The sequence below is a fragment of the Mytilus californianus genome, unplaced genomic scaffold, assembly GCF_021869535.1.
Source record: "Mytilus californianus isolate M0D057914Y unplaced genomic scaffold, xbMytCali1.0.p SCAF_8, whole genome shotgun sequence".
In the NCBI taxonomy this organism is placed as follows: Eukaryota; Metazoa; Mollusca; class Bivalvia; order Mytilida; family Mytilidae; genus Mytilus; species Mytilus californianus.
The window spans coordinates 50168492-50192255 of NW_026262734.1; the positions used below are offsets into that span (position 1 = coordinate 50168492).

The 23764-nt window shown below is 31.9% G+C and overlaps 2 protein-coding genes and 1 long non-coding RNA gene across 4 annotated transcripts in view; 2 read left to right on the forward strand and 1 right to left on the reverse strand.

Moving 5' to 3' along the window:
• The window catches only part of LOC127712220 (beta-glucuronidase-like), a 988629-nt gene that overhangs the window by 99944 nt on the left and 864921 nt on the right, over positions 1-23764 (reverse strand). The window lies entirely within an intron of this gene.
• Positions 1-23764, forward strand: part of LOC127712225 (uncharacterized) — an 83774-nt gene that overhangs the window by 10149 nt on the left and 49861 nt on the right. The gene's annotated exons all lie outside the window — the stretch shown is intronic.
• Positions 5-17196, forward strand: LOC127712235 (uncharacterized). The gene is made up of 4 exons (XR_007986995.1): positions 5-57; positions 11297-11747; positions 12616-12673; positions 16976-17196. It is a non-coding gene; the product is annotated as an uncharacterized LOC127712235 (long non-coding RNA).

Here is a 23764-nt window from a genome sequence, read left to right on the forward strand (position 1 = left end):
TTAGAAACCGCCATCTACGCAGAATCCATCTTGTTTAGGAAAAAGAAACAGGTACAGGTCAGTGAACTATGATTTTTATCGATATGAAAGGTTAAAATCGGGTCATTTTGTGTTGTTTTATTTGCATTTTTACGAATGGAAGAGGATTTTTTAGGGACATCGTCATATTTTTCTTTGGAAGTTTAGTTACTGAACCAACAGTTTCCGATGCATTTGTAATTGCGCAAGAAGGTTTTGTAATTGTGCACGCGAATTTTAGTCACCCACCCTTCGAGTTTTTTTTTACGTATATACGTAAAAAAAATATTAACATGAATTTTAGGGAGATAACTCTGGATGCCTTGTAACTATTTCGTGAATATACCAGTAAATGCCGGGAGTAAATGCGATATATTTATCATCGTGGAATTTATTCATTTCCCACAGAACGCATATTCCCAGTAAAGGACTGAATTTTATTTTGTTTTAAATAAAATGTTTCTGTATAAAGCGTCCTAAATATATATTTATATCATGTTGACTTTTAAAAGGACTTTCAATGTTTATAAAACATGTAATAGAGACACCAAGGCCAGACTTGTCACTCGGATAAAATAATTTCACCAAAGTAAATAACTAGTCTTACACAATTGAAAGAATTTCAAACATGGGTTTACTAGTATAGGCATTATATAATTGTTAATTTTTTTTAAGAGCGTGTGTCAAACATATTTTGTGCAAATTAGAACACAGCTTTGTTTACAAAGTAAATAAGGATGTTATATAGACCTTTTTCTATTCGAGTATCTGTGACACGAACTATTGATGTCAAACAACAATCACGTTTCTTTTTTGGCATCAGACATTTTCTCTTGTCATGCTTCTCACGTCAAAATTTTCCGGGAAAATGTAACATGTCCAGTAAAGGAGGACAAATAGCTAAAAGTTGTATTATAATTGCACGTAGGTCTGGTATTAATTAATAATCATGTTAAAAATAAGTATTATTGGATTATTGGTATTATTCTGTCAGATCATGTTTGTATTGGACTTAACAGAAACTTTGCACCTTTATCCTTTACATATGATTTCTGTGCTGTCGATTTATATAATTTAGATGTCTTGGAACTTTTTGTAAACATTTGGTGATCCACAAAATAATCATACACATCATGCACGCGAAAGAAAAACTTATATTGAGAATTTAAGAATTATTTACTGAGTAAAAAAAAATTACTTGATTAGGTAAAAATACATTACTTGATCAAGTAAAAAAATATTACTGGATTAAGTAAATAAACATTACTGGATTAAGTAAAAAAAACATTACTGGATTAAGTTAAAAAACATTACAAGTATTTTTACGCATACATATGGCAAATATACCCTTACTGATTTTCTGCCAGCAACGACTCAGAGGTGGTGTGAATCTGTGATTTCGGAGGGGAACCCTAATCGCACAGGTAGTGAATAGACTAAACAAGACTTCAGTGCACAACATTTTTTCTTGTCTGTTAAAGCCACTTAACTTTTCTGTCATCCCCACAAGAAAATTTCCCTTCAGAATTTGCAGTAACAAAATAAAAGGGGGTTGGCAATCTGGGTACACTTGGCTATTTGGTAACCCCGACATTTTACATTTTAGATCTTTTACTCCAATACTTACCTGACTTAAGACCCAGAAGTAAGATAACAAAAATACTCGAACAAGTAAAAAACATTATGCAGGTTGCATCAAATATTTCTTGTCTTAACTTGATATGGGTAAGGGTTCATCATTTTTCCCTTTGAAAGGGACTTTGAAAACTTCCTTTTTACAAAAAATTTAAAGTGGCACTAATGTCAGGCTGTCATGGCTGTGAAGTTGACTAAAATGAAAATAAGAGGTTTGGTTTCAAACGTAAATGAGAGTAGAATATTGAAATAATCTTGAATAAATCGCTGATTAATTATTATCTTGCAATTGAATAATTCAACCTCATTAGCATTCCTATTCAGGCGAACTTCAATTTGACCTGAACCGGGATGGGTTATAGCCTTTTTATACGACCGCAAAAATTGAAAATTTTTTGGTCGTATATTGGTATGACGTTGGCGTCGTCGTCGTCGTCGTCGTCGTCGTCTGGCGTCGTCCGGCGTCGTCCGAAGACACATTGGTTTTCGCACTCTAACTTTATTTTAAGTGAATGGATCTCCATGAAATTTTACCATAAGGTTCAATACCACGAAAGGAAGGTGGGGATTGATTTTGGGGGTTATGGTACCTACAGTTAAGGAATTAGGGGCCAAAAAGGGGCCAAAAATAAGCATTTTTGTAACTTCCAGACAATAACTTGTGTGTAAGTGTATGGATCTCTCTGACATTGTACCACAAGGTTCCATATCACAAAGGGAAGGCTGTAATTGATTTTGGGGGTAATTGTCTCAAAATTTTAGGAATTAGGGGCCAAAAAAGGGGCAAAAAACAAGCATTTTTCTAGTTTCATGACAATAACTTGTGTGTAAGTGTTTGGATATTTCTGAAATTGTACTACAAGGTTCCATATCACAAAGGGAAAGCTGGAATTGAGTTTGGGGGTAATTGCCCGAAACGTTTAGGAATTGGGGGCCAAAAAGGGGCCAAAAATAAGCATTTTCTAGTTTCCAGACAATAACTTGTGTTCAAGTGTATGGATCTCTCTGAAATTGTACTGCAAGGTACCATACCACAAAGGGAAGGCTGGGATTGAGTTTGGGAGTGATGAATCATAAGGGGGTTCAAAAAATTTGGGGGGGGGGGGGGATTTTTTTTTTCTTTTTTTTCCTTTTTTTCCTTTTTTTTTTCTTTTAAAATTTTCCATTTTAAGTTGGTTATTTCTGATTAATATTTAAAAGCAAATAATAATGATATGGTAGGAGATACACACCAAACAGGATGTGTAAATTATTATATAATAAGTATTGTGCAATAGCAAAAAATTTTCAATTGCACAGTATTGCACAATTGCAAGAAATCTTCAATTGCACAGTATTGCGCAATAGCAAGAAATCTTCAATTGCACAGTATTGCGCAATAGCAAGAAATATCCAATAGCACAATATTGCGCAATAGCAAGAAATTGTCAATTGTACAGTATTGCACAATAGCAAGAAATATTCAATTGCACAGTATTATGCAAAAGAAGATACTTCATATAAATTGCTTATTTCTTGATCAATTTCAATGGGGTTTTATTCTTGAATTCTTGGGGTTCTTTAATATGCTGAATCTAACCGTGTATTAAGTTTTTGGATTTTGGGCCCCGTTTTTAAATTGGTCCACATTGAGGTCCAAAGGGTCCAAAATTTAACTTTGTTTGATTTCATCAAAAATTGAATTATTGGGGTTCTTTGATATGCCGAATCTAACCGTGTATTTAGATTCTTAATTTTTGGTTCCGTTTTCAAATTGGTCTACATTAAGGTCAAAAGGGTCCAAAATTAAACTTAGTTTGATTTTAACAAAAATTGAATTTTTAGGGTACTTTGATATGCTGAATCTAAACATGTATTTAGATTTTTGATTATGGGCCCAGTTTTCAAGTTGGTCCAAGTCGGGGTCCAAAATTAAACTTTGTTTGATTTCAACAAAAATTGAATATATGGGGTTCTTTGATATGCTGAATCTAACCATGTATTTAGATTTTTGATTTTTGGACCCCGTTATCAACTTTGTCCACATTGAGGTCAAAAGGGTCCAAAATTAAACTTTGTTTGATTTCATCAAAAATTGAATTCTTGGGGTTCTTTGATATACTGAATCTAACCATGTATTTAGATTTTTTATTTGTGGACCCGCTATCAAATTGGTTCATATTGAGGTCAAAAGGGTCCAAAATTAAACTTTGTTTGATTTCATCAAAAATTGAATTATTGGGGTTCTTTGATATGCCAAATCTAACCGTGTATTTAGATTTTTAATTTTGGGTCCCGTTTTTAAATTGGTCTACATTAAGGTCCAAAGGGTCCAAAATTAAACTTAGTTTGATTTTAACAAAAATTGAATTCTTGGGGTTCTTTGATATGCTGAATCTAAACATGTGTTTAGATTTTTGATTATGGGCCCAGTTTTCAAGTTGGTCCAAGTTGGGGTCCAAAATTAAACTTTGTTTGATTTCAACAAAAATTGAATATATGGGGTTCTTTGATATGCTGAATCTAAACATGTTTTTAGATTTTTGGCCCAGTTTTCAAGTTGGTCTAAATTGGGGTCCAAAATTAAACTTTGTTTGGTTTCAACAAAAATTGAATATATGGGGTTCTTTGATATGCTGAATCTTACCATGTATTTAGATTTTTTATTTGTGGGCCCGCTATCAAATTGGTTCATATTGAGGTCAAAAGGGTCCAAAATTAAACTTTGTTTGATTTCATCAAAAATTTAATTATTGGGGTTCTTTGATATGCCAAATCTAACCGTGTATTTAGATTTTTAATTTTGGGTCCTGTTTTTTAAATTGGTCTACATTAAGGTCCAAAGGGTCCAAAATTAAACTTAGTTTGATTTTAACAAAAATTGAATTTTTGGGGTTCTTTGATATGCTGAATCTAAACATGTGTTTAGATTTTTGATTATGGGAGCAGTTTTCAAGTTGGTCCAAGTTGGGGTCCAAAATTAAACTTTGTTTGATTTCAACAAAAATTGAATATATGGGGTTCTTTGATATGCTGAATCTAAACATGTATTTAGATTTTAGATTTTTGGCCCAGTTTTCAAGTTGGTCCAAATTGGGGTCCAAAATTAAACTTTGTTTGATTTCAACAAAAATTGAATATATGGGGTTCTTTGATATGCTGAATCTTACCATGTATTTAGATTTTTTATTTTGTGGGCCTGCTATCAAATTTGTTCATATTGAGGTCAAAAGGGTCCAAAATTAAACTTTGTTTGATTTCATCAAAAATTGAATTATTGGGGTTCTTTGATATGCCAAATCTAATCGTGTTTTTAGATTTTTAATTTTGGGTCCTGTTTTTTAAATTGGTCTACATTAAGGTCCAAAGGGTCCAAAATTAAACTTAGTTTGATTTTAACAAAAATTGAATTCTTGGGGTACTTTGATATGCTGAATCTAAACATGTGTTTAGATTTTTGATTATGGGACCAGTTTTCAAGTTTGTCCAAGTTGGGGTCCAAAATTAAACTTTGTTTGATTTCAACAAAAATTGAATATATGGGGTTCTTTGATATGCTGAATCTAACCATGTATTTTGATTTTGGACATTGGACCATAATAGGTATATTAAAAAAATTGAAGTTCTTAGACCACATTCTTTCTGTGTCAGAAACCTATGCTGTGTCAAATATTTAATCACAATCCAAATTCAGAGCTGTATCAAGCATGAATGTTGTGTCCATACTTGCCCCAACTGTTCAGGGTTTGACCTCTGCGGTCGTATCAAGCTGCGCCCAGCGAAGCATTTTATTCAATTAATGTTTTATAGTGTGTCCTTTTATGTCGTATTTTTACAACACTTTCTCAGGTTATGGTGAAGGTTTGCGTCAGTTGAAATGTTCAAACCCACTGCATATATTACATAAGTCAGGAACCTGGTGTTCATTGGTTGTCGTTTGTTGGTTTGTTTCATAGATGTATCTCGTTTCTCGTTTTGTGAATAGATTAGACCGTTGGTTTTCATGTTTGAATTATATTACTCTGGCTGGTTATTTTGGGGCCCTTTATAGCTCACTGTTCGGTGTGAGCTAATGCTCTGTGTTAAAGCCATACTTTTACCTATAATTTTTAACCTTTTATACATTGTGATGTCTCATTGGCATTCATACCACATCTTCTTATTTATATATATGCTTTAACTAAAGGGGTTTAGTTATTAACAAAAGAAAACAAATTCATGTCAACATTGAAATGTGAAACAAGGTAGCTGCAGGAAAGAATCCTTAGGGGGTTGAGTCTGAGTCACATTGTAAATCTTTAACTTACTCCTACATACATGACATAATAACAAGTAAAATAAAATGCTCCGCTGGGGTGCAGCTTGATACGACCGCAGAGGTTGAACCCTGAACAGTTGGGGCAAGTATGGACACAACATTCAAGCTTGATACAGCACTGAATTTGGATTGTAATTAAATATTTGACACAGCATTATAGGTTTCTAACACAGAATGAAAGTGGTCTAAGAACTTAAAGATTTTTAATTTACCTATTCAAACCATATCATTATTATTTGATTTTATATATAAATCAGAAATAACCAATTTAAAATGGAAAATTTTAAAGAAAAAAAAGGAAAAAAAAATCCCCCCAAATTTTTTGAACCCCTTATGATTCATCACTCCCAAACTCAATCCCAGCTTTCCCTTTGTGGTACATGTATGGTACCTTGCAGTACAATTTCAGAGAGATCCATACACTTGAACATAAGTTATTGTCTGGAAACTAGAAAAATGCTTGTTTTTTGGCCCCAAATTCCTGAACGTTTAGGGCAATTATCCCCAAACTCAAACCCAGCTTTCCCTTTGTTATATGGAACCTTGCAGTACAATTTCATAAAGATCTATACACTTACACACAAGTTATTGTCCTGAAACTAGAAAAATGCTTGTTTTTGCCCTTTTATGGCCCCTAATTTCTAAAATTTTTGAGGGAATTACCCCCAAAATCAATCCCAGCCTTCCCTTTTCGGTATGGTACCTTCAGTACAGTTTCAGAGAGATCCATACATTTGAACACAAGTTATTGTCTGGAAACTAGAAAAATGCTTATTTTTGGCCCTTTTTTTGCCCCAAATTCCTAAACTTTTTGGGCAATTACCCCCAAACTCAATTCTAGCTTTCCCTTTGTGATATGGAACGTTGTAGAACAATTTCATAAAGATCCATACACTTACACACAAGTAATTGTCATGAAACTAGAAAAATGCTTGTTTTTTGCCCCTAGTTACTAAAATTTGGAGACAATTACCCTCAAAATCAATCCCAGCATTCCCTTTGTGATATGGAACCTTGTGATACAATGTCAGAGAGATCCATACACTTACACACAAGTTATTGTCATGAAACTAGAAAAATGCTTGTTTTTTGCCCCTAATTCCTGAAATTTGGAGGCAATTACCCCCAAAATCAATCCCAGCATTCCGTTTGTGATACGGAACCTTTTAGTACAATGTCAGAGAGATCCATACTTACACACAAGTTATGTCTGGAAGTTACAAAAATGCTTATTTTTGGCCCCTAATTCCTTAACTGTGGGTACCTTAACCCCCAAAATCAATCCCCACCTTCCTTTTGTGGTAATGAACCTTATGGTAAAATTTCATTGAGATCCATTCACTTAAACTAAAGTTAGAGTGCGAAAACTAATGTGTCTTCAGACGACGACGCCAACTTCATACCAATATACGACCACAAAAAATTTTTTGCGGTCGTATAAAAACAGGCTGCTTTCAGCTTTTTCTTGTATTAGCTTGTGTAACTTGATGATTCATGATTTTAAACTTTAAAAATTACTTTGATTTCTTATCCACAAAAGATTTAAAAAACAAACATGTATCATCACATTGTAAATTTTTAAATATGCACCTGTCCTAAGTCAGGAGCCTGTTCATGCTGTTGTTCAGTGGTTGTCATATGTAAGTGTGTTTTATATATAGACGTTACTTGTTTAGTAATACATGTAAGTTTTGACAGTTGGTTTTCCTGTTTGAATTGCTTTACACTAGTCATATTCATGATATTGGGACCTTTTATAGCTTGCTGGTCACATGTGAGCGAAGGCTCTGTGCTGAAGGCGTACTTTAACCTATAAATGTTCACTTTAAACATTGTTAAATACATTGTTACGTGGATGGAGTGTCTCATTGGTACTCATACCACATCTTCTTATTTATAGTTTTTTTAAATGGACATTATACAAAAAAAAAAATATCACACTTTTCTCTACAACTAAATAGGCCTGGGCACAGTTTTGATATTTGGCTTAAAAAAAAAAGCCTTTTTCAACTGATTTTATAGTTCGTTCTTATGTTTTACTGTTACACCACTGTCCAAGGTTAGGCTAGATTGGAATCCAGCTAACATGTTTAACCCCGCCACATTATGTAATGTGCCTGTCCGAAGTCAGGAGTTTGTAATTCAGTGGTTGTCGTATGTTGCTGTGTTACATATTTGTTTTTCGTTAAAATTTTTTGTACATTAATTAGGCGGTACGTTTGAATTGTTTTACATTTGTCATGTCAGGGCCCTTTATAGATGACTATGCGTTATGGGCTTCTCACATTGTTGAAGGACTTACGGTGAACTATAGTTGTTAATTTCTGTGTTATTTGGTTTCTTGTGAAGAGTTTTCGAATTGGCAATCACGCCATATCTTTTTTTTTTATATGGGTACCTTTTTTCAGGCAAAAATGGCACACCCCTGCCAAATTTATCCACACCAATTGCTAATGAATAACACATTTTTATGAAATCAGAAATCACTGATCAGGTTATTGCATTTCTCAGTAATATGAAGGCAAAATTACAATACTGTCTTTTTTTATTTAAGAATAAGTTTTAAGTAAAAAAAAAAAAAATTACTTAAACAAGTAAAAATATTGTGTATGTAACTTTAAGAGTTTTTCAGGTCAATTAAAATTTTTAAATAGTCTTATGCATTTAAATGGTATTGTCTACACTCATTATTTCAAAATAAAATGAAAATATATCATTTTTCTGAAATTGCATATCTTTGATCAGGCTAATTGAAATAGACAAGTCATATGAAGGCAAAATTACAATACTGTCATGACTGTCTTTCTTATTTAATAATAAGTTTGCGTAAAAAAAATTTACTTAATCAAGTAAAAATATTATGTATGTAACTTTACAGGTTTTTCAGGTCAATTAAAATGTTTAAATAGTCTTGTGCATTTAAATGATATTATCTACACTCATTATTTCAAATTAGAATTAAAATATATCATTTTTCTGAAATTTGCAATCTTTGATCAGGCTAATTGAAATAGACAAGTCATATGAAGTCAAAATTACAATACTGGAGTTGGATTCACAAAAAAACTTACGATTAAGATTGATCTTAAGAATACTGAATTGTTCATTATTTACGATCAATCTTTGTCGTAAGTTTTTTTATGAAACCAACTCCTGTCTCTCTTATATATATGTAAGAATAAAATTTGAGTAAAAAAAAAATTACCTAAACAAGTAAAAATATTATGTATGTAACTTTACAAGTTTTTCAGGTCAATTAAAATGTTTAAATAATCTTGTGCATTTAAATGGTATTGTCTATACTCATTATTTCAAATTATAAAGATATATCATTTTTCTGAAATTGCATATCTTTGATCAGGTTTATTGATATAGACAAGTCATATGAAGGCAAAATTACAATACTGGGTTTCTTATTTAAGAATAAGTTTTGAGTAAAAAAAAATTACTTAAACAAGTAAAAATATTATGTATGTAACTTTACAAGTTTTTCAGGTAAATTAAAATTTTTAAATAGTCTTGTGCATTTAAATGATATTATCTACACTCATTATTTCAAATTAGAATTAAAATATATCATTTTTCTGAAATTGCATATCTTTGATCAGGCTTATTGAAATAGACAAGTCATATCAAGGCAAAATTACAATTCCGTCGTTCTTATTTAAGAATAAGTTTTGAGTAAAAAAAAATTACTTAAACAAGTAAAAATATTATGTATGTAACTTTACAAGTTTTTCAGGTCAATTAAATTTTTTAAATAGTCTTGTGCATTTAAATGGTATTGTCTACACTCATTATTTCAAAATAAAATTGAAATATATCATTTTTCTGAAATTGCATATCTTTGATCAGGCTTATTGAAATAGACAAGTCATATCAAGGCAAAATTACAATTCCGTCTTATTTAAGAATAAGTTTTGAGTAAAAAAAAATTACTTAAACAAGTAAAAATATTATGTATGTAACTTTACAAGTTTTTCAGGTCAATTAAAATTTTTAAATAGTCTTGTGCATTTAAATGGTATTGTCTACACTCATTATTTCAAAATAAAATTGAAATATATCATTTTTCTGAAATTGCATATCTTTGATCAAGCTGATTGAAATAGACAAGTCATATCAAGGCAAAATTACAATTCCGTCTTATTTAAGAATAAGTTTTGAGTAAAAATATTATGTATGTAACTTTACAAGTTTTTCAGGTAAATTAAAATTTTTAAATAGTCTTGTGCATTTAAATGGTATTGTCTACACTCATTATTTCAAAATAAAATTGAAATATATCATTTTTCTGAAATTGCATATCTTTGATCAGGCTTATTGAAATAGACAAGTCATATCAAGGCAAAATTACAATTCCGTCTTATTTATGAACAAGTTTTGAGTAAAAAAAAATTACTTAAACAAGTAAAAATATTATGTATGTAACTTTACAAGTTTTTCAGGTCAATTAAAATTTTTAAAGAGTCTAGTGCATGTAAATGGTATTGTCTACACTCATTATTTCAAAATAAAATGAAAATATATCATTTGTCTGAAATTGCATATCTTTGATCAGGCTAATTGATATAGACAAGGCATATGAAGGCAAAATTACAATACTGTCTTTCTTATTTAAGAATAAGTTTTGAGTTAAAAAAAATTACTTAAACAAGTAAAAATATTATGTATGTAACTTTACAAGTTTTTCAGGTCAATTAAAATTTTTAAATAGTCTTGTGCATTTAAATGGTATTGTCTACACTCATTATTTCAAAATAAAATTAAAATATATCATTTTTCTGAAATTGCATATCTTTGATCAGGCTTATTTAAAATAGACAAGTCATATCAAGGCAAAATTACAATTCCGTCTTATTTAAGAATAAGTTTTGAGTAAAAAAAAATTACTTAAACAAGTAAAAATATTATGTATGTAACTTTACAAGTTTTTCAGGTCAATTAAAATGTTTGAATAGTCTTGTGCATTTAAATGATATTATCTACACTCATTATTTCAAATTATAATGAAAATATATCATTTGTCTGAAATTGCATATCTTTGATCAGGCTTATTGAAATAGACAAGTCATATCAAGGCAAAATTTCAATTCCGTCTTATTTAAGAATAAGTTTTGAGTAAAAAAAAATTACTTAAACAAGTAAAAATATTATGTATACATACTTTACTAGATTAATATAGAAGAAAGAATTAACCTAGAAACCATTTAAAAAGCACCAAATCTTCAAAATACTACAAATCTTAGAAATCGTAATGTTTGGATGTATGTGGAGGCAGATGCAACACCAATTACAGCAGTCGGAAATTACACATACTTTAATGTAACACTTTTTATTTTCTAGAACAAGGAAGGAGGAAGAAAAACCAGAAGAGAGCAAGAATGAAGGAAAGGAGGGTAAAAAACCTGGAAGAGAACAAGAATGAAGGGAAGGAGGGAAAAAAACTGGAAGAGAACAAGAATGAAGGAAATGAGGGGAAAAACTGGAAGAGAACAAGCATGAAGTAGAGGAGGGAAAAAACCTGGAACAGAACAAGAATGAAGGAGAGGAGAAAAAAAAACAGGCAGGCAGAGAACAAGAATGAAGGAAAGGAGGGATAAAAACTGGAAGAGAACAAGCATGAAGGAGAGGAGGGAAAAAAACAGGAAGAGAACAAGAATGAAGGAAAGGAGGGAAAAAAACAGGCAGAGAACAAGAATGAAGGAAAGGAGGGAAAAAAAGTTGCTGAGAACAAGAATGATGAAAAGGAGGGAAAAAAACAGGAAGAGAACATGAATAAAAACCAAATTATGAGGTAAAGACAATCTTTTTTTCTACGTCATGTGACATATGATATACAAATGACCGTTTTTTCAACATATCACGCCGTATCTCAAAAACAATTTATGATTATTGCTTCAAACTTTACACATTTACTAGTTATATTAATCTAAAGATCTGTTTACTTTTTGGTGATGATTCAATATTTTATTTTCGAGTTATTGACATTTTTTTTGAAAAAAAGGAGGGGGGGTGTGTTTTTTCACGTCGCATCATATGAATCTCATAACTATTCAAGATTATTGCATAAAACTTTACACACTTGTTAGTTATGTTGATCTTAAGATCCGTAAACTTTTTTGTGATGATTCTTTATTTTATTTTTGTATAATTGATTTTTTTAATGAGTTTTTTGGTATCTATAAAACATGTAAAACATGTTGTTAGCAATTTTTGTAGTATATAAACTTGCTATTGAACGGGAATAAGGAATGAGTCATGCTATACTTAGCATGACATTCTGTACAACACTGCGTTATTCCAAAAACATTTATTATATTTTTTTCACAAGATGACGGGCGTATCATGCGCTTATAGCGCAGCTGTTTATCAAGCAACTGTTATGTTACTCATGTTAATGTTGTTGTGTTATAATTTTGTATTTATATATGAGGCTGAAATTATATTATGAATGTAAGACATTTCAATGATTGTTTGTTGTTTCAGTGATAAAAATGATATCGAAAAATCAGTCTAGCTGACATACATGTAATGGTGATCTGCCTATATTTTTCGACAGAATTAAAAAAAAAACATTTCTGTATAAGACATGTTAGAGAGACATGATAAACAACTAAAAAAAAAAAAAAATAACCAAATGTTTATCTTTTATTATTTTATAGGCTTTGTATTGGAGAACACATCAAAGTTACCAATGGTAAAACGGATTTTCCTGCTATTGTAAGTTTTAATAAAAACTGTTTTTGGTACAAATTACTAGACATTTCAGTATTTTTAGAACCTGAAAATCTGTTAATATATATTCATTAGTTGCTTGATTTAAGGTTTTTAACCATTTAACTTGCATGCTTTTAATAGCACTTTTCCCAATGTGCTTGATTCTCATTTATCTTTACCTGCTCATTAAAACCTCGCCTTTCCATGGTTTCTCAGCCTCTTACAAAAATTTAATATTTTCTGACTATGACTTACAGTGACTTAATTTTGTGGATATAGATTACCAATTTTGGATTTAAAGTAAAGATACATAACAATATGAAATGAAATTTAAGGGGAGGAATTGCATTTGATTCATCATGCTTTCTTCTTTAGTTTAGTTTTATATGATTTTCTCTTTTTTAGCTCACCTGGCCCGAAGGGCCAAGTGAGCTTTTCTCATCACTTGGCGTCCGTCGTCCGTCGTCCGTCGTCGGCGTTAACTTTTTACATTTTGAACTTCTTCTAGAGAACCACTGAATGGAATGAAACCAAACATGGCATGAATGTTCCTTATGAGGTGCTGACCAAGTGTTGTTACTTTGTAGCCGATCCATCATCCAAGATGGCCGCCAGCGGGGGACTTAGTTTAACATAGGACCCTATGGGAAATGCATACAAATGACTTCTTTTAGAGAACCACTGAATGGAATGTAACAAAACATAGCATGAATGTTCCTTACAAGGTGCTGACCAAGTGTTGTTACTTTGTAGCTGTTCCATCATCCAAAATGGCCGCCAGTGAGGGACTTAGTTTAACATAGGACCCTATGGGAAATGCATACAAATGACTTCTTTTAGAGAACCACTGAATGCAATGAAACAAAAAATAGCATGAATGTTCATTAGGAGGTGCTGACCAAGTGTTGTTACTTTGTAGCCGATCCATCATCCAAGATGGCTGCCAGCGGAGGACTTAGTTTAACATAGGACCCTATGGGAAATGCATACAAATGACTTCTTTTAGAGAACCACTGAATGGAATGAAACAAAACATAGCATGAATGTTCCTTACAAGGTGCTGACCAAGTGTTGTTACTTTGTAGCTGTTCCATCATCCAAAATGGCCGCCAGTGAGGGACTTAGTTTAACATAGGACCCTATGGGAAATGCATACAAATGACTTCTTTTAGAGAACCACTGAATGGAATGAAACAAAACATAGCATGAATGTTCATTAGGAGGTGCTGACCAATTGTTGTTACTTTGTAGCCGATCCATCATCCAAGATGGCCGCCAGCAGGGGACTTAGTTTAACATAGGACCCTATGGGAAATGCATACAAATGACTTCTTTTAGAGAACCACTGAATGGAATGTAACAAAACATAGCATGAATGTTCCTTACAAGGTGCTGACCAAGTGTTGTTACTTTGTAGCTGTTCCATCATCCAAGATGGTCGCCAGTGAGGGACTTAGTTTAACATAGGACCCAATGGGAAATACATACAAATGTCTTCTTTTATAGAACCACTGAACGGAATGAAACCAAACATGGTATGAATGTTCCTTATGAGGTGCTGACCGAGTGTTGTTACTTTGAAGCCGATCCATAATCCAAGATGGCCGCCAGCGGGGGACTTAGTTTAACATAGGACCCTATGGGAAATACATACAAATGTCTTCTTTTAGAGAACCACTGAATGGAATGAAACCAAACACGGTATGAATGTTCCTTATGAGGTGCTGACTGAGTGTTGTTACTTTGAAGCCGATCCATAATCCAAGATGGCCGCCAGCGGGGGACTTAGTTTAACATAGGACCCTATGGGAAATACATACAAATGTCTTCTTTTAGAGAACCACTGGAATGGAATGAAACCAAACATGGCATGAATGTTTCTTATGAGGTGCTGACCGAGTGTTGTTACTTTGAAGCCGATCCATAATCCAAGATGGCCGCCAGCGGGGGACTTAGTTTAACATAGGACCCTAAGGGAAATACATACAAATGTCTTCTTTTAGAGAACCACTGAATGGAATGAAACCAAACATGGTATGAATGTTCTTTATGAGGTGCTGACCGAGTGTTGTTACTTTGAAGCCGATCCATAATCCAAGATGGATGCCAGCGGGGGACTTAGTTTAACATGGGACCCTATGGGAAATACATACAAACCACCGCAAAAAAATTTTTGTGGTCGTATATTGGTATGACGTTGGCGTCGTCGTCGTCGTCGTCATCGTCGTCGTCGTCGTCGTCGTCCGGCGTCGTCGTCGTCCGGCGTTGTCGTCCGAATACACATTAGTTTTCGCACTCTAACTTTAGTTTAAGTGAATGGATCTCAATGAAATTTTACCATAAGGTTCAATACCACAAAAGGAAGGTGGGGATTGATTTTGGGGGTTATGGTACTAACAGTTAAGGAATTAGGGGCCAAAAGGGGCCAAAAATAAGCATTTTTGTAACTTCCAGACATAACTTGTGTGTAAGTGTATGGATCTCTCTGACATTGTACCACAAGGTTCCATATCACAAAGGGAATGCTGGGATTGATTTTGGGGGTAATTGCCTCCAAATTTTAGGAATTAGGGGCCAAAAAGGGGCAAAAAACAAGCATTTTTCTAGTTTCATGACAATAACTTGTTTGTAAGTGTATGGATCTTTATGAAATTGTACTACAAGGTTCCATATCACAAAGGGAAGGCTGGGATTGATTTTGGGGGTTTTCCCTCAAAATTTTAGTAATAAGGGGCCATAAAAGGGCAAAAAAAACATGCATTTTTCTAGTTTCAGGACAATAACTTGTGTGTAAGTGTATGGATCTTTATGAAATTGTACTGCAAGGTTCCATATCACAAAGGGAAAGCTGGAATTGAGTTTGGGGGTACTTGCCCTAAACGTTTAGGAATTTGGGGCCAAAAAGGGGCCAAAAAACAAGCATTTTTCTAGTTTCCAGACAATAACTTGTGTTCAAGTGTATGAATCTCTCTGAAATTGTACTGCAAGGTACCATACCACAAAGGGAAAGCTGGGATTGAGTTTGGGGGTGATGAATCATAAGGGGGTTAAAAAAATTGGGGGGGATTTTTTTTTTCCTTTTTTTTCTTTAACATTTTCCATTTTAAATTGGTTATTTCTGATTTATATATAAAAGCAAATAATAATGATATGGTTTGAATAGGCATACATGTGAACCTCCCGACGGGAGTACAATAATCCCGTTTTCAGGGGTCTCCTCCCGACCTCCCGTTGAAGAGGAAAAAATCCCGTGTATGAAATTTTTCATGAATGAAAAATTTCTTCCCAACATATCATCTCAGGCATCTGGTGTAACTGACATTACCTGAAGTCATATTTTACCTGTAAATCAATTAACATGCATAATTATATGGCTTCACTTGTCAGCTTGGGTGTCAAACATACTGGTAATCAACGATTTTTACCTCAGGCTAACTGCCGTTGTGTAACAAAAACTGTGTATTTATTGGGTTACTTCCCTTGATTTATCCTGTTTTAAGTTACTTTCCTTTTAATAATGAAAATTTTAAAAGAATATAAATAAAATATAAATTGAACAAATAATCATAAAAGGATGGTTATTAAATGATTTTAAATGTCTTAGGACAAATAAAAAAATAATAATTTGAAAATTATTTGAGGATTCTATACTTCCTTTCAAGGCTTAAATTGAAATTTATATATTAACTATGACCCTAATATTACAAATGGAATGATTTTCTGAGTTTGCAAATAAAAACTAATTGCAAGAGAAAAAAAAAAAAAATAAAAACTATTTGCAGATAGCTAAACAAATGTTCTGGTTGCAATGATTGTTTTATAGAATATGAAGTAAAAAATTTAAAGAACATACTGGAAAAAAACAATGTTAGATTGAACATGTAGAATATAAAGATGAAGAAACTTTATAAGTACAAGGGTACTATAAACATAATAAATTGGATGGAAAGTTGAAGAAAACACACTTTAAAAGACCATTTTTACAGCACACGGTTACATTTACAACAAAATTAATGTCGATTAAAAACCTCCTGATCTGAGTCCTAATCTCCTGACCAAAATTTCCCAATCTCCTGATCTGAGTTTCACAGTCCATCACATGTATGAATAGGTAAATTGAAAATTTTTAAGTTCTTAGACCACTTTCATTCTGTGTCAGAAACCTATGCTGTGTCAAATATTTAATTACAATCCAAATTCAGTGCTGTATCAAGCTTGAATGTTGTGTCCATACTTGCCCCAACTGTTCAGGGTTCGACCTCTGCGGTCGTATCAAGCTGCGCCCCAGCGGAGCATTTTATTCAGGTTACTGACATAGATGATTCTGGTGTATGGGGCCAGTTTTTTAGAAGAAAAGGTGCAAGCTGGGCTTTAGATGAAATAAAGTATTTCATCATGGAAAAGGACATTATTAAATCTTTACAACCACCTGACTGTCAGACAGACTTGGTTCAATTAGGTGGTTCCCAGTTTTCATATAAATTTGTTGAATTTTGAGTGTCATTAACTTTTGTCTTCTTTTGGGGGGGGAAAGGGGGGGGGGGGGATATACCACATATTGACATTTATTATGTTTATTATATGCCTTTAGTACCCCTGGTTTCTGGTGTGTGTTTAGTTAAAACATTCATTTCACTTGGCATCTGTTGTCTCAAAAGTTAACACCTATCACATTTGGCCAAATTAGCAATTCATTTGCGCCAAAAATAATGACCATATTTCATTTGTGCTGAATTACATAACTTTCATTAACACCAATAACACAGGCAGATACTATAAATATATGTATAGCATCATTGAGTTTTTTATTGAATAAATTAATTGAAATCCAGTCAACTTGAAATTAAGAGGCATATCTAGGTGGGACCTCAGGCATTTGTCAGGGGGGAGGCACCCTATCTAGATTTAAAAAAAAAATTTTTTTGAAAAGGTGTTAAGGGTCTGTTTGAACATCTTCAACTGAATAATATACATCTTTTTACAACAATCATGGAAACACTACAGTACATAATTTTAAAAGTCCATGACTCAGTTTTATTTGAGTACAAACTTAATACTTTATCACAAGGAGAAAAATATATTAAAATTTCTTATCTGAGCTTTTAATTCAGAGGAAATGTATATTTCAACTTTTCTGACATGTGTTATCTGTGAAAGTTGCAGAAGTCCCATGAAAGTAGTATATTTTGGCGCAAATGAAAAACTGCATTTTTTTATAAATTGGTGCAAATGTGCAAATGCAATGTGCTCCACTTTTATTAGTTCAAGAACTTGTGATTTGTTTTGTCTTGATTAATTTTTATGTATATTCTACCATGTCAAGCTCATATTTCAAAATTATTGGGATTTTAGTGTACTCCAATAAATATCTTTTGCTAATAGTCTTGGGGATTCAATTTTTATCATTGAAATGTCTTTTATATATATATATATCATGTATATCATTGCCAAATTGAGAATATTTATATTTCTACTTTTGCATCCAATATTAACTATCCTTAGATTTTAAATCACAAAAAGGTTGGGTTTTTTTCTTACAAATTTTCTATTAATAGTAAAAGAATTTATCAAGTTGATCTTGTTCTCATTATGAAATTTTGAACTAAAGAATTGACATAATTTGGTGTTATTCAATGTTAATGAAGCTTTAAGGGTTATTTAAATATGTGTATTTAGTTTTACATTACATTTTCATGATTGTACAAAATGTATATTAGAATCTGTTCATGACAAATGCATGAGAATATTATGTGTATTTTTCCACTTTAATATGACATACTTATTACTGATAGAATTTATTTTTTAAAGCACTTTATAACTACAGAGATCTAGGTTTCCTTTTCAGAATAATATAATCACACAATTTAACACTAATATAAAATTCCCTTCACAGTCTTGTCAGTTTTTAATACTGTTTTTTAAGCAATGCAAGAAAACTAAATATTCCAGAGATTATTGAAATAATACAAGAAAAGATGGCTTTAAATCATATATATAAAATGGTTTTTGGAAAAAGACAAACATATTACAGATTCCTTTGAGGTTTGTCATGTTTGTGAATTGAGTTACACATAATTTTTTTATATTTTTACATGTGTACAATTTGGTCATTATTACATGTATTATCTAGTCTGAAAATAGTGTTGGTTATTCATTTGAACTGTCGTGACTGCTAGTCAGGTGTCTAGTTTTTTGTGCATCATTTATTAATACATTTAACTGTGTAATATGTATCTTTTATTGCCATTTAATTTGGTATACTTATTTTCTTTCCATTACAAAACATTTTACGTAATTTTATAATTTTGGTTTATAATATTGTGCAAAAAAACAGTAGAATAAAATAATATAAAATATTGCTTGTATTTAATGTAATTAGGAAACATGATTTGGCTTATTTCATTTACATTGCATTCTAATATCATTAGTCAGAAATGTTTGAAAACTATACTATGCCAATACCGTGTTCACTTATTTGTTGATTATAGTTGAATTAAAAATTGAAATCAATGGCTGTGTTTATTTTCCTTGATTTTTAGGGGAGACAATTCAAACAATAATACAGGCTTAAGTCTCAATTTTATACAACAACATTGCCAAATAAAATTTACTTATATAAGTAAAAAAAACATTAACAAATGTGTTTACTATGAAGGGAAGACAACTCTTACTCAATTTTTTTTTACTTGTATAGGTAAAAAAAAATTACTTGTATAAGTAAAAAATATACATGCAAACACATTGTTTTTTTTTTACTTATAGAAGTAAAAAAAATACACTTGTATAAGTAGTACCCCTGACTGAATTAGTGGTAAGTCAAAGATATTTGGTATGCAGTTGTATTAGTATTGGCACATCTCATTACCATGGAGATTATTTGGCCCTGCCCCCTCAGTTATGGTCTATCGACCAGAGCTCCAGATAAGCTTCATATTTGCGTGATCACGCAATACAAATAATTAAAAACCCAATGCAATTGCCCAGGGTTCAATAACTCAATTAATTCAAAGGAAAACCCAATTATGTGCCAAAACCATGAGTTCCTAACGCTTTTATTCGCTATCGTTTGTGTTATTTACCCTTATCTGATTACAGTCGTCGCATAAATCTATTTTTATAATATTTATAATTGGAAATGTCCTTTCGTTCTTAAAATGGAGCCATGCATCAAATAGCTGTAATGGGTCCCTGTTGGAATTTTCCGTTGCTCAAAACACTAGTAGCAAGATTTCAGTCTGAAACGGTCATTTTGGTCTGATCAAGTCTGAATCAACTGAATTTACCGCTAGGGAAAAACGTTAAGACTTTTTAAGACTTTCAGACGCTGTTCAGATATGTCGTGTTCAGTCCGTTCATTCATGTCAAGATAAACAAGACAGAAGGCTCTAGCTGTTAACAAGATATGTTAAGACGGTTTTAGACGAATTCAGACCAAACATAAAAAGTAATGTTCAAAATTTTCAGATCGGGTTAAGATCCGTTTAGTGTGTCAGAATGATATTAGGAGTTACGCCCCTTCATGTGGATGATACATTTTAATTATGAAAAAATTACAATATAAATGCTAGAATGAAAAACGTATATTTTTAATAATTAAACATAAAATCATTGGTTGACTTTTTATTTCTGTTGGTCTTTTTTTAAGAGATTCGTGATTTTGTTTTGTTGAGGAAATAACTTATTCGCCTATAACTGTTTATGATTTTATACTATTTTTTATTTTCTGATGTTAATTTAGGTATTTATCTACTTATTCTTTGAAAAGAAGTAATTGCAAATTTTAAACATAACATTATCAAAAGAGTGAAAACACCTTATAAATTTCATGCGTCTGAAGCACGTTTCTGGATTTAACTTCATCGGGAACGATCAACGTAAATACAAATATGTTTTATGTCAGATAATTTATATCGTTAATTTCGTTATCTTTCGATACTTTCCTCTAAAACTTAATAATTACTTCGTGGCATTTAGTAATCATTCCCCGTACGTGTTATTCTTTTTATATTTGGACAACCGTCTTCTTTTTTTTTTTTTGCTTTTATTTCGTAGTGATGCGTAGTCACCAAGGCCGCATCAGGGAACCATGTCTCCGAGTGCAGTTAATATTCTGAAAACTGCACTTAGACCGTGACGAGACAATAAAACTATAAATAACATACCATCGGAAAGAAGAGGATGTTGATGGGAGGGGGCGGGGAGGAGGTTACAGAATAGAGAATGAGTGGCAATAAATATAAAGAATAGAGAAAATGGATAAAAAAAAATAAAGAATAGAGAATAATAAGGTGCTTGAATATAAAGAATTGATAATAATAGACAAAAAGTTTAAAGAATAGAGAAAATCGTCATAAAAAATTAAAGAATACAGAAATAAAGGACCCCCTCCAGATCCTCATAGAAGTTTTCGTTAAAACAATACAACCTAATTTAAGTTCAGCATCGAGTATATATCCTTGTAAATGCGTTAATCCTTTCTTTCATTTTAATAACAATTTTATTTAACATAAAATAATTATGTATTTATTTGTTTATTCAAGTTGCACTATAGCAAATAATTCTTCTTCGTCTTTTTCTTCCTATAATAGTAATAAATGTATTCGTTATTTAATATTTTCTGTCAATAAAGATTGAATTCGATGGCACGTGCCACTAATCAAAAATGATCCTTAAACTATCAAAAACTTGGCAATTACAATGGCTATTTCACAATTACATCATATGTACACCTGTCATGGTATCATAGCTCCGTTCATGTATGTGTAATTTAAGGTTCTGACACATTTTATAATAGCTTCTTTCTGAACACTATTGACGACATTGTTAAAACTGCACGAACATATCACAAAACCGCAAATTTAGTGGTTAAAAAATAAACGATAATGAAAAAAAAATAATTAAAAACTAAAAACAAAACAAAATTCTGTTGGAAGTAGCATATATTTACATGTTTAAATTGTCTAGTGCTTTTATTACAGCGGTATACTTGTTTTATACACAGACCATATTCTGATCATATTCTATGCTAAGATATTGACAAGACAGAAGTAAATATGTTAAAAGTCGTTTTAAATCAATTCATTTCACAGCTGAGGCAAATGTTCCTTCCCATTGTTGAATGGAGGTTAAATAAATGTGAACAATAAAAAAGATGTATATTTCTTAGGCATGGAGCTAGGCATTTCTGAAGTATCTTTGATAGCATTTTTTTCCTATCAAAAATGTATGCTGGTATATATGTAACTCTAGGTGTTTACCTAAAATGTTATGTATATGTAAAAGTTTAAGATTTTTTTTTAATATTTGCCAAAAAAAAAACATTATGCGGAAAACCATATAATGGCGTTTTGTCCTTTAATTCTTTTTTAGTGATTTTCTAACCTACCTTCTAATTGATACGTTAATCCAAACAGTGCAAGTGTATAATGCAAACATACAAAATTCGGCTTTGGTGTATCATGTTAAAACAATACCCATAAATTATGATAATTTTCAATAATTTTAGATAAGATTATGCAAGGAAATGTGTTATTGTTTTCTATTTATCTAGCAAAATTGTATTTTTTTTTACACAAAGATGTCGATAAATAAAATTTGATACCCTGCATTTATCATGCATTTCAATAGCATATTGTCAAATTGTTAAAAGATCTCCTCCTTAACAGGGAATCCGTTAGTATTGAAAGTCCCTGTCCTAAATTATTGAAGTTGTCATTCTGCATTGACAATATTCAATTTATCTTGGTGTAAGTAATACGCACTCATTCGGGCTAACGCCCTTAATGTGTATCTAATACATATTATTTTCTCCCTCGTTTCACCCCTCCGATAATAAAGTTTTTTCTTAACTAGATATCGTAGAAAAACCAAACACAGTATAGGGTTGTGCGTTCGCTACAAGATCGCCTTGAATTTAACATGTTCAACATAAATATATACAATCAGCCATGCAAAAAGGCATAACATTTGTGTCAACTAATTCTGCCTCTTTAAAGGTCAAATGAAAGTTAGTTATTTCACTCTACTATGGAATGAAATGAACGAGAGAACTTTTGACGTGGTATAGTTATAATATAACTGTTCTTTATACTTATACTTAGTTCGTACTGCAAGCCGAAAAATCCACTTTGCTCTCTGGATGTCTCTTGGTTTTTGTTTTTGTTTTTGGTTTGTTTGCTATATTATTGACGTAAATACAACCGACAACTCCTTTTATTCAGATATGTAATTTGAGTTCTGTAAATTTCTAGACGTACGTAAGAATGAAAGACGAAAATGCAGGTTTCATAAATGGTCATCAAAGAGGGACACAATTAAAAACAAATAAAAATATAGTTATTACAGCTACAGCCATTTTTTTTTCTCTATTAAAACATATTTGATACTTTTTGCGCTATTGTCATATATAAAAAAAAATCTAACATTTCCATAAGCTTTCTGTGATTTCCTCGATTCACCATTATGATGTCATGCCACTTGCTATATGGATTCAGAAAACAAATTTACGAAATCTATGACCACACAATTGTAACTGTTCCTATCTTTATTAACAAAATTAAGCGTAAATATTTACAACTATAAAAATTAGTAACAGTGGTGGTCTATTCTGCCCGGAAAACAATGCGGACTAAATCTGTGTACAGTGCACGTGGCGGATCCAGTCTTTTTAAATGGGGGTTCCCAACCAAGGATAAAGGGAGGGGATCCAACCGTATGTCCTTATTAACAAAAGGGGGTCCAAAATCCGTCCCCCCCCATCCGCCACTGTGTGCACCACTGACATTAAATTTTACAAATATGCAAATCGATACTTGTTCTGTTAGGACAGTTTTCAATTTTATATAATAGAAGTAGGTGAATTATACAGCAGACATATTGGTTTTCTTGGTTTAGATAGAGGAATTGTCTACCCCCGATCAAGAATCTCATTAAATTGTACAGATGTGCATACGTATTAGTCTAAAATATAATCTTTCATCTTATCAAATTTGAATCTCATGATTTTTGTAAAAAGGCGGAATTAAATTTCCAAAGTGATATTCAAACTTATTATTCAAAGACAAACTGACAACGCCATGGCAAAATAAAAAAAAG